This window comes from Neofelis nebulosa, chromosome 3 (genome assembly GCF_028018385.1).
Source record: "Neofelis nebulosa isolate mNeoNeb1 chromosome 3, mNeoNeb1.pri, whole genome shotgun sequence".
NCBI lineage: Eukaryota > Metazoa > Chordata > Mammalia > Carnivora > Felidae > Neofelis > Neofelis nebulosa.
In genome coordinates, this window is record NC_080784.1 from 40,821,819 (window position 1) to 40,836,538 (window position 14,720).

At 38.7% G+C, this 14,720-nt stretch overlaps 1 protein-coding gene across 9 annotated transcripts in view; it reads right to left on the reverse strand.

The window, feature by feature from the left end:
* The window catches only part of CSGALNACT1 (chondroitin sulfate N-acetylgalactosaminyltransferase 1), a 354,851-nt gene that overhangs the window by 228,320 nt on the left and 111,811 nt on the right, over positions 1 to 14,720 (reverse strand). For 4 of the 9 annotated variants that reach the window (XM_058720462.1, XM_058720459.1, XM_058720469.1 and 1 more), the window contains exon 3: positions 13,208 to 13,434. The exons of the other annotated variants lie outside the window; for them this stretch is intronic. The gene's annotated coding sequence lies outside the window, so the exon portion shown is untranslated. The remainder of the gene's footprint in view (positions 1 to 13,207; positions 13,435 to 14,720) is intronic. 9 annotated transcript variants of the gene reach the window in all.

A 14,720-nucleotide genomic window follows, 5' to 3' on the forward strand; every position in this document is an offset into this window, starting at 1 on the left:
TTCTGGGTCTCCCTCCCTCTCTGCCTCTCCCCCACTCACGCTCTTTCTCTGTCTCTCAAAAATGAGTAAATGTTAAAAATTTTTTTTTAAAAAGGGCTTTTAAATTTTCTACTTGTTTCTGCCTCTGAAAAGTATCAACAGGTCCCAGAAAGACATGATTGGCTTATTCTTTTTTATATATCTGAACAACACCATCTGGCCAAAATCAGCCTCCACAGTAGTTGAGATCCCCTGGGGCCACCTACACATAGCCAATAGTACTTTCCCCAACTTTATGGAGATCTTCGTAACATCCTTCTAGAATTGTCTACTCAAAATGAATAGCTTGACAGTCCTCTCAGAGGTTTTATGAAGTTTTTTACCTTGATTATGTAATGCATCATTTCCTACCATTTGAATATGGATGCTTTCATGGGCTAATCAGAGCCTTGAGACAACGGTTTCAAATGTATCATTTATGACATAAAGCAATGACTTACTTCTGTCCTCTATTCTCATTACAATGTCCTAAGGAAACTGTTCTGCCTTAAAGGCTCTCTTTTCTAGTTGATATGCAAACCCCTCCTTTTCCATGAAAAACCTTAATTTTCTCACGTTAGAGTTGTTGATTTCCGTATTTAGTAATAACGGCCATCATTCTTTTTTATTTACCCTCTGCAGTTGGTAAGATTTTTATTTTACTGTTTTCCTTTCCACTTTATGATAATGTTCTCTTTTTTTGGTATGATAATGTCACAAGCCTAATTTTCCCTTCTGTTGGGTCTTGATTATTCCCCCCAAAGGCTGATATTTAAAATGAAAGCATTTAAAACTTAATGTTAGCACAATGGTTATGTGGTCACATGTATATATAGGAAACTAAGCCTACAGATACTGTTAATATTATTCCATGCAAATTAAGTCTAATGCAGCATATGTAGTAAGCAGCTTCCCTTCAGGGCTGATCTAATTGTAAAACTGAGGCTAAAGTTTTTAAAAGGTAATAAGTAAGAGGGAGGGCAAATAACTAGGAACCAGTTTGTCACTGCTGCTGCAGGACTGACTTCTTAGTATCATTTACATCTGAGGCAGAAAATTACAGCTTAAGAATTATACCCATTGAAGGGGGAGGACTTTTCCCTTCTTCCCTTCTAGGTTGTTTGGCTGGTTGAATAATTAAGCTGACATAAAAAAATTAATTTCATATGTATAAGAACCCAAAGATATGACATTCAAAGAAGTGACCAAAGCAGGCAGCTTTTATGCCTTTTTGACAAGGAAGTAATAAATTTGACCTGACAAAGGGCTTTGAGGTTGGGTGGTAAATTAGTGAAGAAGTAATAAGGTTTGTTTAGATAGCCCTCTCAGCCCTGAATTCCCTGTCTCTAGTGATAAGGATGCTCTCCTGGTACAGGGAGGTAGCTTTCACAGGAGAGATTTACTTCCTGCCTTCAGGGGGACAAAGAAGGGTTACACTGTCCTTCTTGCAATGGTTGTTTCTCAAATAACTTAAATTCAAAATAATCAATATGCCAAAAAGGCACACTCAGGGGTGGTATATTCAGCTACCTTATCACCACTCTATGAGAGTCTACGCTAAATTAACTTGACCAGTTTTGTGTGTGTGTGTTTAATGTTTATTTATTTATTTTGAGAGAGACAGTGAGTACAAGTGAGCAGGGGAGGGCCAGAGAGAGATAGAGGAAGAGAGAGAATCCCAAGCAGGCTCCATGCTATCAGCTCAGAGCCTGACATGGGGCTTGAACTCACGAACCATGAGATCATGACCTGAGCCGACATCAAGAGTCAGATGCTCAACCAACTGAGCCACCCAGGCACCCCACTAATCAGTATTTTGTTGTTGTTTTTTAACATATATATCAGAATTTGTACCTCTTCCAGACATTAAGCTGACGCTGGCTGGAGGAATCAGGTAAATAGCTCCCTTCAAGGTTATCTGGAGTGAAACTGCAGGTTGAAAGAGATACCGGTTTAACTGAAGCCAAAAAATGGGTTACAGGAAGTGTCAGTTTCAGGGAGACAGGAAGTGGCAGCAGATCAAGCTTAGTGGCTTGACAACCAGCCTAAACTGTCAGGCACTAAGTGGGATTTATCTCTAGCTTCCCAACTCCTAGCATATCCTGAAACACTCTCTGTACCTGAAATGCCCTTCCTGCCTCTCAGCAAAGCACCCTTCAGGTCTCGGCTGGGATGTCAGCTCCTGAGAGAGGCCCGCCTTGACAGCCCCCATCTCACCTGTGTCTATTGCTACAGAAGGCAGAGCTGGGAATGAGAGACAAGGACAACCTGAAGGGAAGAAATGGTTGTGAGGCTGCCCAGGGTGGCAGCCACAGCCCATCAATGCCTACTCGGCTCTGGGTCAACCTAACTGTGGGCCCACCCTTCTTTCTGCCCTGTAAGATTTTTAATCTCACTTGGCTCATTATTCTAATTAATTTTGGTTTTCAGAAGCATTAAAAATTTATCTCAAAGTAAAGTTAAAGAAACTGGAAGAATTGAAAAGGGAGCAGTAGAAAAAAAAAATAAAGGGGGAAAGGGTACTTGAAATGCATTACAAGTGAATGGAATCTAAAGGCACAACAGACTGACCCACCTGGAATTTAAGTAGTTTTAGGAGAGCTTTGTAAGAAGTATTTGTGTAAGGGAACTGAAAGGAACCAGAATAGAAAGGAGGTACAACCAAAGTGGTTCCTTCCCCAAACTGAGACACAGTGTCAATTCACTGCTCACCAGTATGAAAGAGCTGAACCAGGCCTCTGGGAAGCTGTTTTATAAATTCAACAGATTACCATCATTTTTATAGACCACATTCGGATACAAAAGTACATACAAAGACTTACATAACTTCCAAGGTCAGTTAAAACCACAGCATATATAATTTGCCGAAGGCTTTTAACACTGTAAATGCCTCCTTTCTGTGCTCTTTCTCCGAACTTTTATGGCTCACCAATAAAGAGATGTGTCATCATGATCTATTCTCTAATGAATCCTCCCTGTCTGTCCAGGACTCTGAAAAGAGAAAATCAGGAGTAAATGTAAATGTTGTCCTAGCCACTCTAAAAGTACAAAATTAAAGAGGCCTGATACCCTGTAATGAAAATGTTCTACTTAAATGAAATCTCATTTTCAAGGGACCCAACTGCAGAACAATCAACAATAACAGGCTTTATGTCCAAACGGGAGAGGAGGAGAAAGGCATAGCATGCTTGCCCTTGGTTAAGGAGGGTTATATTTAAACAATGAGGAATAAACATGTCTATGAGATGGGGTCTGAGAAAAATATGCTGGGTATTTTTTTTAATTAATGCGAATTCTGCTCCCAAATTTTCACAGAAAACTTTTTCTTTTCTAGTCTAATTATGCATTGCATTATTAACCACTGCCAGGAAGAAGCCAAAGGATTATAAAAATCTATTATATCACATCTAAAGCAATGTGAGGCTACGGGTGCCCTCAGTGGACCACACATTCCGGCATGATTGAGATCTGCCAGGTGGGACTGGGGAGAAGAGATGCATTACATCAAGCTTGGGAGATACTCAAAATAGAAGATGAATATTGAGAACCACAACATCACACCAAGTTTTGGGGGACAGGAAGCTAGGGCCAGTGATTTAACACATTTGACAAAAACATTTCCCCCTCCTCCCACAGCTACAAAGGAAGAGGGTTGCTTTTCTTACTGAGGTCACAACAACATGCACCTGTTTTGACTTGAGCCACTCCGTGTCACTATAAACAGATGGCAAAATATTAAAAACCCTCCTGAATTTACAATGACATATCCATCTGGAAATGCTCTTTGGGATACCCACTCTTTAAAAAATTTTTGTTGTTGTTTTCATTTTTTAGAAAGAGTGCGAGCTGAGGAGGGGTAGAGACAGAGAGGGACAGAGGATCTGAAGTGGGGTCTGCACTGACAGCAGCAAGCCTGACATGGGGCTCAAACTCAAGAACCCAGAGGTCCTGACCTGAGCTGAAGTCGGGTGCTCAACCAACTGAGCCACCCAGGCTCCATGGGATACACACTTTTAAAAGAACAGTTTTTGGGGCACCTGGGTGGCTCAGTCGGTTGAGTGTCCAACTTCAGCTCAGGTCATGATCTCACAGCTCATGAGTTCGAGCCCCACGTCAGGCTCTGTGCTGACAGCTCGGAGCCTGGAGTGTGCTTCGGATTCTGTGTCTACCTCTCTTTCTGTCCCTAACCCACTCGCATTCTGTCTCTGTCTCTCTCAAAAATAAATAACATTTTAAAAACAATAACAATAAAAAAAGAACAGTTTTCAAAAAGTTATATAATAAAAAGATAGGGGAAGGAGGGTTAGAAAGTGAGAGCTAATAAATTTAGTTGAAACTTAACATCATTTCAATAATGAATGTAATGAAATGTCTGAAAAGATTACCCCAATGAAGTTAAGCTTTATATTGTAACAGATAGCATATTCTTTTGTAAGGAAAACACCTAAATGTACCAAGATTATTTGAAGGGTCTACTGGTTTTCTTGTAAGAATCTTGAGGCTTGTTATATGTGATAAATCTGCACAAGACTAATGCACAAAGCAGGTGTCAGTAGTAATATCACCATATCTTTATACAATACCTTATGGCTCTTCAGGTGCTATTATATGCATTACTTTATATTACCATTATAGTAATTATTATTCCCATGTGAGGAAATCAGCCAAGAGAAGTAGCTTAGCTATATGTAAAAGAAAGTCAGTGATGGGATCAGTCCTATAAACCAAGTACCCAAACCCCAAATCCAATACTTCTTTATTCTCCCCTTCACTAAGATCAAGTTTTCTTTAGAAGAAAATTAATTTCCTCAAGAAAGGTAATATTGCATGGTGGTTAAGAGTATGGCTTTGAAAGATGCTCAATATTACTCATCATTAGGGAAATGCAAATCAAAACTATAATGAGATACCACCTCACACCTGTCAGAATGGCTAAAATCAAAAACACAAGAAACAACAAGAACATTGTTTGGCATTGAATGTGGAGGAAAAAGGAATCCTTGTGCATTGTTGGTGGGAATGCAAACTGGCACAGCCATTGTGGAAAACAGTATGGAGGTTCCTCAAAAAGGTAAAAATAGAAATACCCTACAATCCAATAATCACACTACTGAGTATTTACCCCCCAAATACAAAAAAACTGGGGTGCCTATGTGGCTCAGTTGGTTAAACGTCCAACTCTCATGTCTAGCTCAGGTCATGATCCCACAGTTCATGAGTTTGAGCCCCATGTTGAGCTCTGCACTGATGGTCTCTCCCCCACTTGTGTGCATGTTCTCTCTCTCAAAATAAATAAGTAAACTTTTTTTTTAAAAAATAGCATTTTTTAAAGAATTGTATTTTAAACAATACTAATTCAGAAGGATACATGCACCCCTATGTTTGCTGCCACATATTTACAATAGCCAAATTATGGAAGCAGCCCAAGTATCCATCAATAGATGAATGGGTAAAGAAGATGTGATGTATATACAATGGAATATAATTCAGTCATAAAAAAAAATGAAATCTTTCCATTTGCAACAACATGGATGAAGCTAGAGAGTACTGTATAATGCTAAGCAAAATGAGTCAATCTGAGAAAGACAAATACCATATGATTCCACTCACATGTGAAATTTAAGAAACAAAACAAATTAGCAAAGGAAATAAAAAAGAGAGACAAGCCAAGAAATAGACTCTTAACTATAGAGAACAAACTGATGGTTACTGAGGGGAGGTGGGGGGGGGGGGGGGAATGGGTGAAACAGGCGAAGGGGATTAAAAGTACACTTACCAAGAAAAGCACTGAGTAATATATAGAATTGTTGAATCATTATATTGTACAACTGAAACTAATATAACACTGCATGTTAACTATACTGGAATTAAAATTTTAAAACTTAATTTAAAAAAAGAGTATGGGCTTTGGAAACAAACAAACCTAAGTACCAGGCTTTGTTCTACCATACACCAGTTGCATAACTTTGGATAAGTAACCTATCTTCTCTGGGCCTCAATTATATCATCTGTAAAATGGAGATATTTGTATAATGGGCCTATGATAGCTATTATCATTATACATCAACTTCTGGTTTTTCTCTCCTTCCCTGCAAGGGTACTTCCCAGTCCCCCTGCAGTTGGATGGTGTCATGTGACCAGTTCTGACCAATGAAACATGGACAGATGTATGGCATGTTGCTTCCAGATCTGGACAATGAAAAGCACATGCATGACGCTGCAGCCCCACTCTTCTCCAGCCTGGGGTTGAGGATGACAAAGTCGTGTTGATACTGGAGGTTGATACCAAGTCACCTCATCAAGTCCTGCTGCCCAGACTACAGTGCACTTTGCTCTGTTGTGTGAAGCCACTGAAACCATGGCATTGTGACCACAGCATAATCTAGCATATCCTGACTAATACCCTCTTTGTGACTCTTGCTGTGATGATCAAATAAAATTATAAAACAATTATAAAAAATCGGCCCCTACTATTAACATTGTAGAGTGGTTAATTATGAGAACTAGGATTGTAAACTCAAAACACCTAATTTATAGTCCATTTATTCCCTCAACAAATATGTATTGAGTATCTATAATGTGTGAGGCCCCATCTGGGAGCTGAATATAAAGTGATGAACAAGACAGACACTAAGGCTCATAACGTCCCAAGAAATAAATACATCTTTAAAAATCTTCTAGGAACCCCTTTCTGAGGAAGTTTAGACACAATCCTTCAGGAATATATATGGATATGTTCTAATGACTTGGAAAGGAATGAAGCCCTGCCCTGGGAAGGATCTGAACTGTTATAGCACCCATGTAGGTAGCTCCCAATGCCTCAAGTCAGCCCACATGTGGGACTCACTGAACCATCCTGCCTGCTGACAAGAGCTCTAAGTGTCCAAGGCACTTGCCAGAAACGATAGAGACACACAGTGAAAGAACTCTGATTTCCATCAAGGATATTCTAGTGAACAAATAGTTTACTAGCATTAAAATCTCACAGTGTACCCTACAGCAATTTGCCAGGTATCCAGTTCACTTTATGAAATGTGTGAGCTGGAGATAGATAGACCTCCTAATATTTTTAATTTCACTGTTTCTTCCTTGATTCTCAAAACTCTACTTTTCATGAGCAGGAAATTTTCCCATAACTCCTCCTCAGAATTGAATTGCTAGAATATTCTTGACTGGACCACTAAACTGTTGCCAGACACATTCTCAATGTAATGGTTTTGAGTCCCTGATACAGCCGTATTTTCTTTTACTTGAGTAAAATGATTACATCTGGAAAGTGTATAAACTTGGACTCAACACTCAAAATCAGTACCCACTGCATCAGAAAAACAACACTATTAATTCTAGGCAGATTCCTGTAGAATTTAACCGTGAGGCACTATAGCATTTCTCAGTAGTGGATCTGTCACACTCAAATCTAATTTAAATTCCCAACAACTTTGCTTTAGAAGCTTTTCCATGAAATCTGGTATTTGCCTGACTTGCCTGCTGTAAATTCTATTAACCAAACTCTGCAGGACCTTACACTACTCTTGAATAATTCTACACTTGGAAAAAAACAAACAAAAAAAGATTATGAAAGTGCCAGCAAACACCTTTTATATTTCAGAAGGTAAACTTACGAGTTTAAGGCTTAAACTTTGGTTGTTTTTCCTTTCAGAACATCCAAAGGTTGAATTCAAACTCTGGACAATCACATTTTCCAAGGCACAGGAGAGAAGCCCTAATGAAAGTCTATTAGAGTTTGGGACCCACAGGTGAGACTCAGGCTGCTAAACCCAAAACAAAATCTCACTTAGTCCTCTCCTGCCTTTCCTTCAGCAATGATGGAAACATCTGGGGCAAAGGCAGATTCAGTATCATTTTTCTGACTCATCTCTGTAAGTCCCTCAGTCCGTGGGGTTTTCGGGTCTCCTGGGACATGGAACCTACTCTCCTTACCAGTAACAGTGACCTGTAGACCCTGTCTATCTCTTCCAACCATCTCTCCTCCTCACATCTCCTTCCTAAACCTTCAGGATACCTAAGTCCCTCCTGGGCTCCCTCCTCACCTGAACCCACCAGACCCACACTCCATGTCCAGTCCTAGGGGAGCCGGCTTTCTCCAGTGACAACACATGGGAGTTAATGGAATAATAAACCAGATCACACCAGGTTAACAAAAGGCCTTGCTCTGGTTAAAACATCTACTAAACAGCACTGCTTGTGGGGCTGGAGCACAGGGCAGACCCCGGGGACTCCGCCTGAGCCCATCCAGTGGCCCTGCGTGCCCTACTTTGGGGAGGGGTCATCAAAACAAGATGTTGCGTCGAGACCACATGATCCTTCAAAAAGAAGTACTATTTCTTTTTTAAGTTCATAACACTCATTCAAGGCACTTTTTAAAATGTATAAAAACATTCTGAAATGTAGGAAGAAACAAAACCTATAGATGTTCACTGACATCCTCAGATAAGATCACCTTAAATAAATTAAACAAACAAAACCTTCCCAACAATGTGCTGAAGAGGTAGCAAGGGAAGCAAAGCCATGACTCGTGACAAACAAGTGAACTCCAAATGCCTTCAGCTTGCTTGCTAGTGTTTTGCTTCATGGTGCCCCCAGCCAACCTTATCTGTAAAGAGCCAGATAGTAAATATTTTCAGCTTTGTAGGCCACATAAGGTTTCTGTTGCATATTCTTCTTTGGTTCATTTTACAGCCCTTTAAAAGTGTAAAAACCATTCTAGCTTGAGGGCATTCACTGGCAGCCTTTGGCCACATTTGGCCATTTGCAGGCTGTGGTCACAGAGTTCTGCCTTGGAACATCTTTGGTGCTCACACAGGGCCACCTGACGACCATCTCTGACCCAACAAACACTAAGAAGCTTTTGTTTAAAAGGAAAGTGCCTTTCTAGATAGGCACTAAAAGAGTTCAGTTCTGCCTAAATCATTTTATTGGTTTTACACAGTTCCAACAAAAATCCTAGAGCTATTTATGTTTCCTTTTAGTTATTATTTTATTGGTTTTTACTTCAGGGTGGGAGGGGAGAGAGGTCAAGGGAAATAGAGGTCAAATAAAGAATTGGGCTAAATGATGCTATAATTTATATTTTAGAAAAGGTTAAAATAAGTTCTAGATAATACTGTAAGAAGGAAAAATACAATCTTTCAAGTAATAAACCATATTATAAAGCTACAGTAATTAAGAGTATCATTCTAGGATAAATCAGAAACAGATCAATAAAACAAAACAGCATAGAAACAGACCAAAAGTTAGATAAAACATAAATACATGATGAAGTCATGAAGTGTGATGATACAATGGCTTATTTAACAAAAATATTGCAGGGTCAACTGATTATCTATAGGGGGAAATCACGTTAGATTTTTTTAATCTCAAAATGTACTCCAAGGTAAATGCCAAGTAAATCACAGAGTTGAAGTTGTAAAATTCATTAGAGGAGCTAGAAAAAAACCCATATAGTTAAATATACTTATCTTCTTTCTGTATTTGAAAAGACTTTCTTCTTTTTTTAAATCTAAGGGAAAAAGACTTTTAAAACTGATGGCAGAAATCACACTCACACAAAAGATAACAACTGACAACTGAAAAATCAAAATTAGTAAATTAAATTAGCATATTTAATTTTACATCATAAATTATATATTCTATAGTATATCATAAATTACATAGTAAACTAAAGTGCTAAGTAAAACTTAGTAAGTTAAACACAGGTAAACATCAAAAAAAATTATAAAAATATAAAGACCAACAACTAATTAGGAAAATTTTCAACAAATGAAATGGAAAAAGGGTCAGTATCCTTGGCATATAAAGATCCCTTGTAAGCTGTAAGAAATATACCAAACTTCAATAGATAAAAAGTAGAGAGTTTTTTAAAGGACTCAAAAAAATTAATAAATAGATAAAAAATGTTTAGCTTTACTGGTAACCAAACAAATATAAATCAAAATAGCACCATTAGCGTTTGCTTATCAAATTAGCCATGTACAGTGCATGGGGGCAATGAGTCCTACACTCTTCCCCCACTGCTGGCTGGAGTGGAAACAAACTCTGGTAAGTAATCTGGCAAGCGTTATTTACTAAGTATCTCTAAAGTGGTCATATTTTTTATTATTAATTTCACTTCAAGGAATCAATATAAATGAAACGATCATAAATCTGGACAAAAATGGATGCACTACAGCGGACCTGGGAGCATTATACATAAAATGAGAAATGATTTAAATGCTTAACACTGGGGAATGGTTAGTAAGCTATGGCATATACATACTATGAAATACTATGTAGCCATTAAAATTATATTCATGGAGAGTTTTTAATGATGGAGAATTTATTATCTACATTAATTGAGAAAGAATACAAAATTGTGTATGTGCTAGGATCTCAGTTGTGATAAAATTCACACACACACACACACACACACACACACACACAGAGGTTAAAAAGAAATATGCCCAAATGTTCAAGAGTGGTTATCACTAAAAAGAAAGAAAGCAAGAAAGCAAGAAAGCAAGAAAATAAGAAAGGAAATGTTGATACTCATCAAGCCAAAACTTACTCAAAACCAGAATTACAGAACTGACAGTGACCTCATGCATCTAATCTTTGTATTGTAGATTAAAAATAATTAAAAGTACTCAGGGTGCCTGGGTGACTCAGCTCAGGGCATGATCTTGCAGTTCAAGTGGGTTCAAACCCCACAGTGGGCTCTGGGCAGACAGCTTGGAGCCTGGAGCCTACTTCGGATTCTGTGTCTCCCTCTCTCTATGTCTCTCTCTGTCTCTCTCTCTCTCTGTCTCTCTCTCTCTCTCAAATATAAACATTAAAAAAAATTTTTTAATTAAAAAAATTAAAAGTACTTTATGAAACTGAGACATATCCCCCATGTATCAGCATCTTAACCCAACCTACAGTCAGGCCAATGCCAATCATGCTTCTTTGTGAACATCAGCAGAGTACTCTGTATAGGCAAGACACAGGTCTAAAGTAAAAGAACCAGCATCAATCAAAGTTAAGGTTCCATGTAAAAGCCCTGTAAGCAGGAAATTTTAATTCATTAAGTTGAAAATGATCAATAACCTTGATTTTGTTATTATTAGATTGTCAGAGCAACACATTATAATTAATTTAGACCTGCTCTCACTGTGGCAGGAAGCTGGGAAACAGGATTCACCAGCTACTAGATTCTAATACAATAAACAAAGGAAACAATGTACTGGGATTCTTAATGAATTAAGTAGGGAGAAACAACTCTGGGAGCATGATGCAATAGTATTAAGATACAACAGTAGGGAATACCTAAAACACCCTCTAATTAGAACAAGAATGATCTAATCCAAATGCAGATAACAAAAGGTGTAGAAAGTACTCAAGTAACAAGTTCGTTCTGGCAGAACGCTGTGGTGGAAACAATGGAGACTGTGGAGTCACACAGACAGGGCCTGGAATCCCAGTGCATCCATCTATAAACTTCACTCTCTGGCAAGATCCTTAACCTCTCAGAGCATCAGTTTCCTCATCTGTCAAACATAGATAGTAATTAACCTTTCAGGGTGGGGGTAAGGTTTGAGATAATAGATATTAGACATCTGGTTCAAAGCCCAGTATGCCTAACAATGAATGGAACCCATTATTCTCTTGATGAAAGACCAGGGACCAAAGAAGCCAGCCACGTGTCCCTGATGCTGTGGGCACTGCTTTCTCTTTCCTGGCCAACTTGCAGGCACGGGGGGGGGGGGGGGGGGGGGCAGGGAGGAGGAGCCTTGCTTGGTGCTGGCAGGGGCGCCAGAGACAGGTAGTAAGAGAATGATCTGACAATAACCCTCAGTGATTATATGGAGCCCAGACCCTGACAGTCCTTGAAGTTTCCCCCAGGCAGTGCTGGCCTGGGTTCTGCTCCACTACACCCCAACCCAGACTCCAAAGAGCCTGGAACAGACCTGAGGACCAAGGGGTAGAAAAAAAAGCAAAAATAATCCCCAGAGAAGGAACAAAATAACCACAGAAGGGGGCAAAATGCATGTTATAGAAAATACAATAAGCCTTATAAATGAAAGAAAAGTAACAAGAAACAAATTAAGAATGAGAAATCAACAAATCCAGAATAAGTCAATTCAGTAACACTTTAAAAGAGATGTTGAACACAAAGAATGAAGGAAATTGGCAGTGATGGGAAGAATTAATTAAGACAAAAATCAATACTCAGTAGAAAAACAAGAGAAAAATACTAGAAATACAAGGTAAGTGTGCGTAAAATAAGAATGGGTCCTGGTGTGCATCAGGATCCTAAGAGAATTAGACAATGACCTTACTGATTGAGAGAGAGCAAGAAAGTGTGTGTATTTACAAAGCTCTAGTCATCTCCAGAAGCTGAGAAAGATCCTGGGTGGTATTACTGATCACTGAAAAATTAAAGGGCAATTCTGACAACTTATCAATATATTAAGCCTCCGTTTTTCAGAGAAGTAATAAAGATAATTTGAGGAGATAATTCAAAATCATTTAACAACATCAAAATTGATTGTAATTATATTACGGGTAGTTGAACAAGGAGTAATAATGAGCCCTTATTTAGAAAAACACAACTGTGTCAGACAAATGTGACAGCTTCTTGCATTGGTATAGACAAGTCTATTTTTAGGTGGCAGGACAGCACTGTAGATAAGGAAGCCCCATCTTCAGTGTGAGAAAGACCTGAGTGTCAATCTCAGAGCTGTCCCCTTACCAGTTTGGACATGTTAGTTAATCTCTCTAAGCCTTAATTTTTCATCCACCTCATTGATGTTTGTGACAATTAATAAATTGAAAGAAAGACATAGCACATAGTAAGAATCACATAAATGGTAACCTATTTTGAAGCTTTACAGCATCTATTGTGTTGAGCTAGAATTTAAAGGGAGTGGCGTAGGGACATACTTCCTCAATGTCAAGATCTTGTCAAGTGGCTAAGAAAAAATGACGGCCATGTTGATAAACTCCTCACAGAATATATGTATTATTTCCTTTGTCCTAGCAACAAGGTTAGCACTAGATGGCTGAATGATTGAGCTTACCACAGAATATCTGTGAACCCTACCTGTCTATTGGTCCCCTAAAAAAGAGCAAATCTTCTGTGGCCCCATGCCATCCCCCACAATGAACCTCACAAACCCACAGCAGCCAAACTCAGGCATCACAGGCTTACCTGAAAAGCATTTACTGGAGTCTCACAGATGCAAGGGTATTCCTACAAGGTTGGGACAGGTCAGCTGAGAGCCTGCTGCATATCACCGTGACCGTGTGCCACATTCAACACACCTGATATCCAACAAGTATGTCCTGACTGATGCCAGGGACTAAAAATAGCCATGCACTGGCACGCCTCTTGGAATGTAAAGTTATCTTTGTTTCTCTTGCAATTCTTCAGCTCATCTGAATATTCAAAAAGAATCCAGTAATCATCAGCTAAATGGATTAAAAATGTGTATTTTCATGTTAACCTTAATTCTCACCACAGACTAGTGTTGTGTTTCAAAAGAGCAATATATTATAAACTCTATAAAATTCAATGGCTGAATTATTTACAAAATGTAAAATAGATAAGAAGGGGCCTGCAAGTATTTTGGGTCATTCAAAAATTACTAAGCGAAGGTCATGTGTCGGGATTCTGGTCTTACTTACTTTGGAGAGTATATTAATTTTTTTAAATATTTAGAAGAAACTGTTTTGCCGACATCCTAAATAAAAGCTATATGGTAGGCTCCGTTGGCAACAGGAATGTGGACAGTGAGATGTTCGAGTAGAAGGAAGTGCTCTATGCTGTGCTAATCTCAGAAAACGAGCCCACCTGACAGTGCAGCTGTGCCAAGAGGCTTCAAGGAGCATCCAGAGGCCAGACCCTATGCAAACCAGAACAGGAAACACACAGTTGTGCAGGGGAGTTTTCCCAACTCTTTGTTTCAATATCTCTACAATACTTTCCAAGTCAGTGAATATAATGACAGTTTGTTGCACATCATATAGTTCCTCTTTGAAAACAGCTCACTATTGAGCAGGAGCCCTGCTTCACTCTCTTTCCCTCTCTCTCTCTGCCCCTCACTCACTTGCACCCTCCCTCAATCAATCAATCAATCAAAACAGCTCACTTTTCCACCTTTTGCTCCTTCAAACCCTTACAAGCAAGATACTACCTTCCTACTCCTACCACCAAACTATTCCAAAGAATCTAGCAATTTTGATAGAATTTCCAAATATGTATGGGTATTTTTATTATATATTCATGAACAAAATTGGATTTTTAAAAATACAGTTCAAATCTGACTATGAAAACAAGTTAGGAGAGTGCTTTTGCGAGCCTAACCATCTAACCCTTCAATTGCACTCCTAGGTACTTATCCAGATAAGTTGAAAACTTATATCTGAAACAAATTTATGTCCTGCATACAAATGTTTATAGCAGCTTTACTCATAACACCCAAACTTAGAAGCAACCAAGTATCTAAGAGTCTTTCAATAGGTGAATGAATAAATAATCATATATCCATTAAATGGAATATTATTCAGTGATAAAAATAAATGAGTTTTCAATCCCTGGAAAGACATGGGAGGGGAGGGGACTTTAATGCATATTCTAAGTAAAAATTCAGTCTGAAAAGGCCTTGTACCATATGATTCCAACTATATGACATTCTAGAAAATGTTAAACTATACAAACAGTA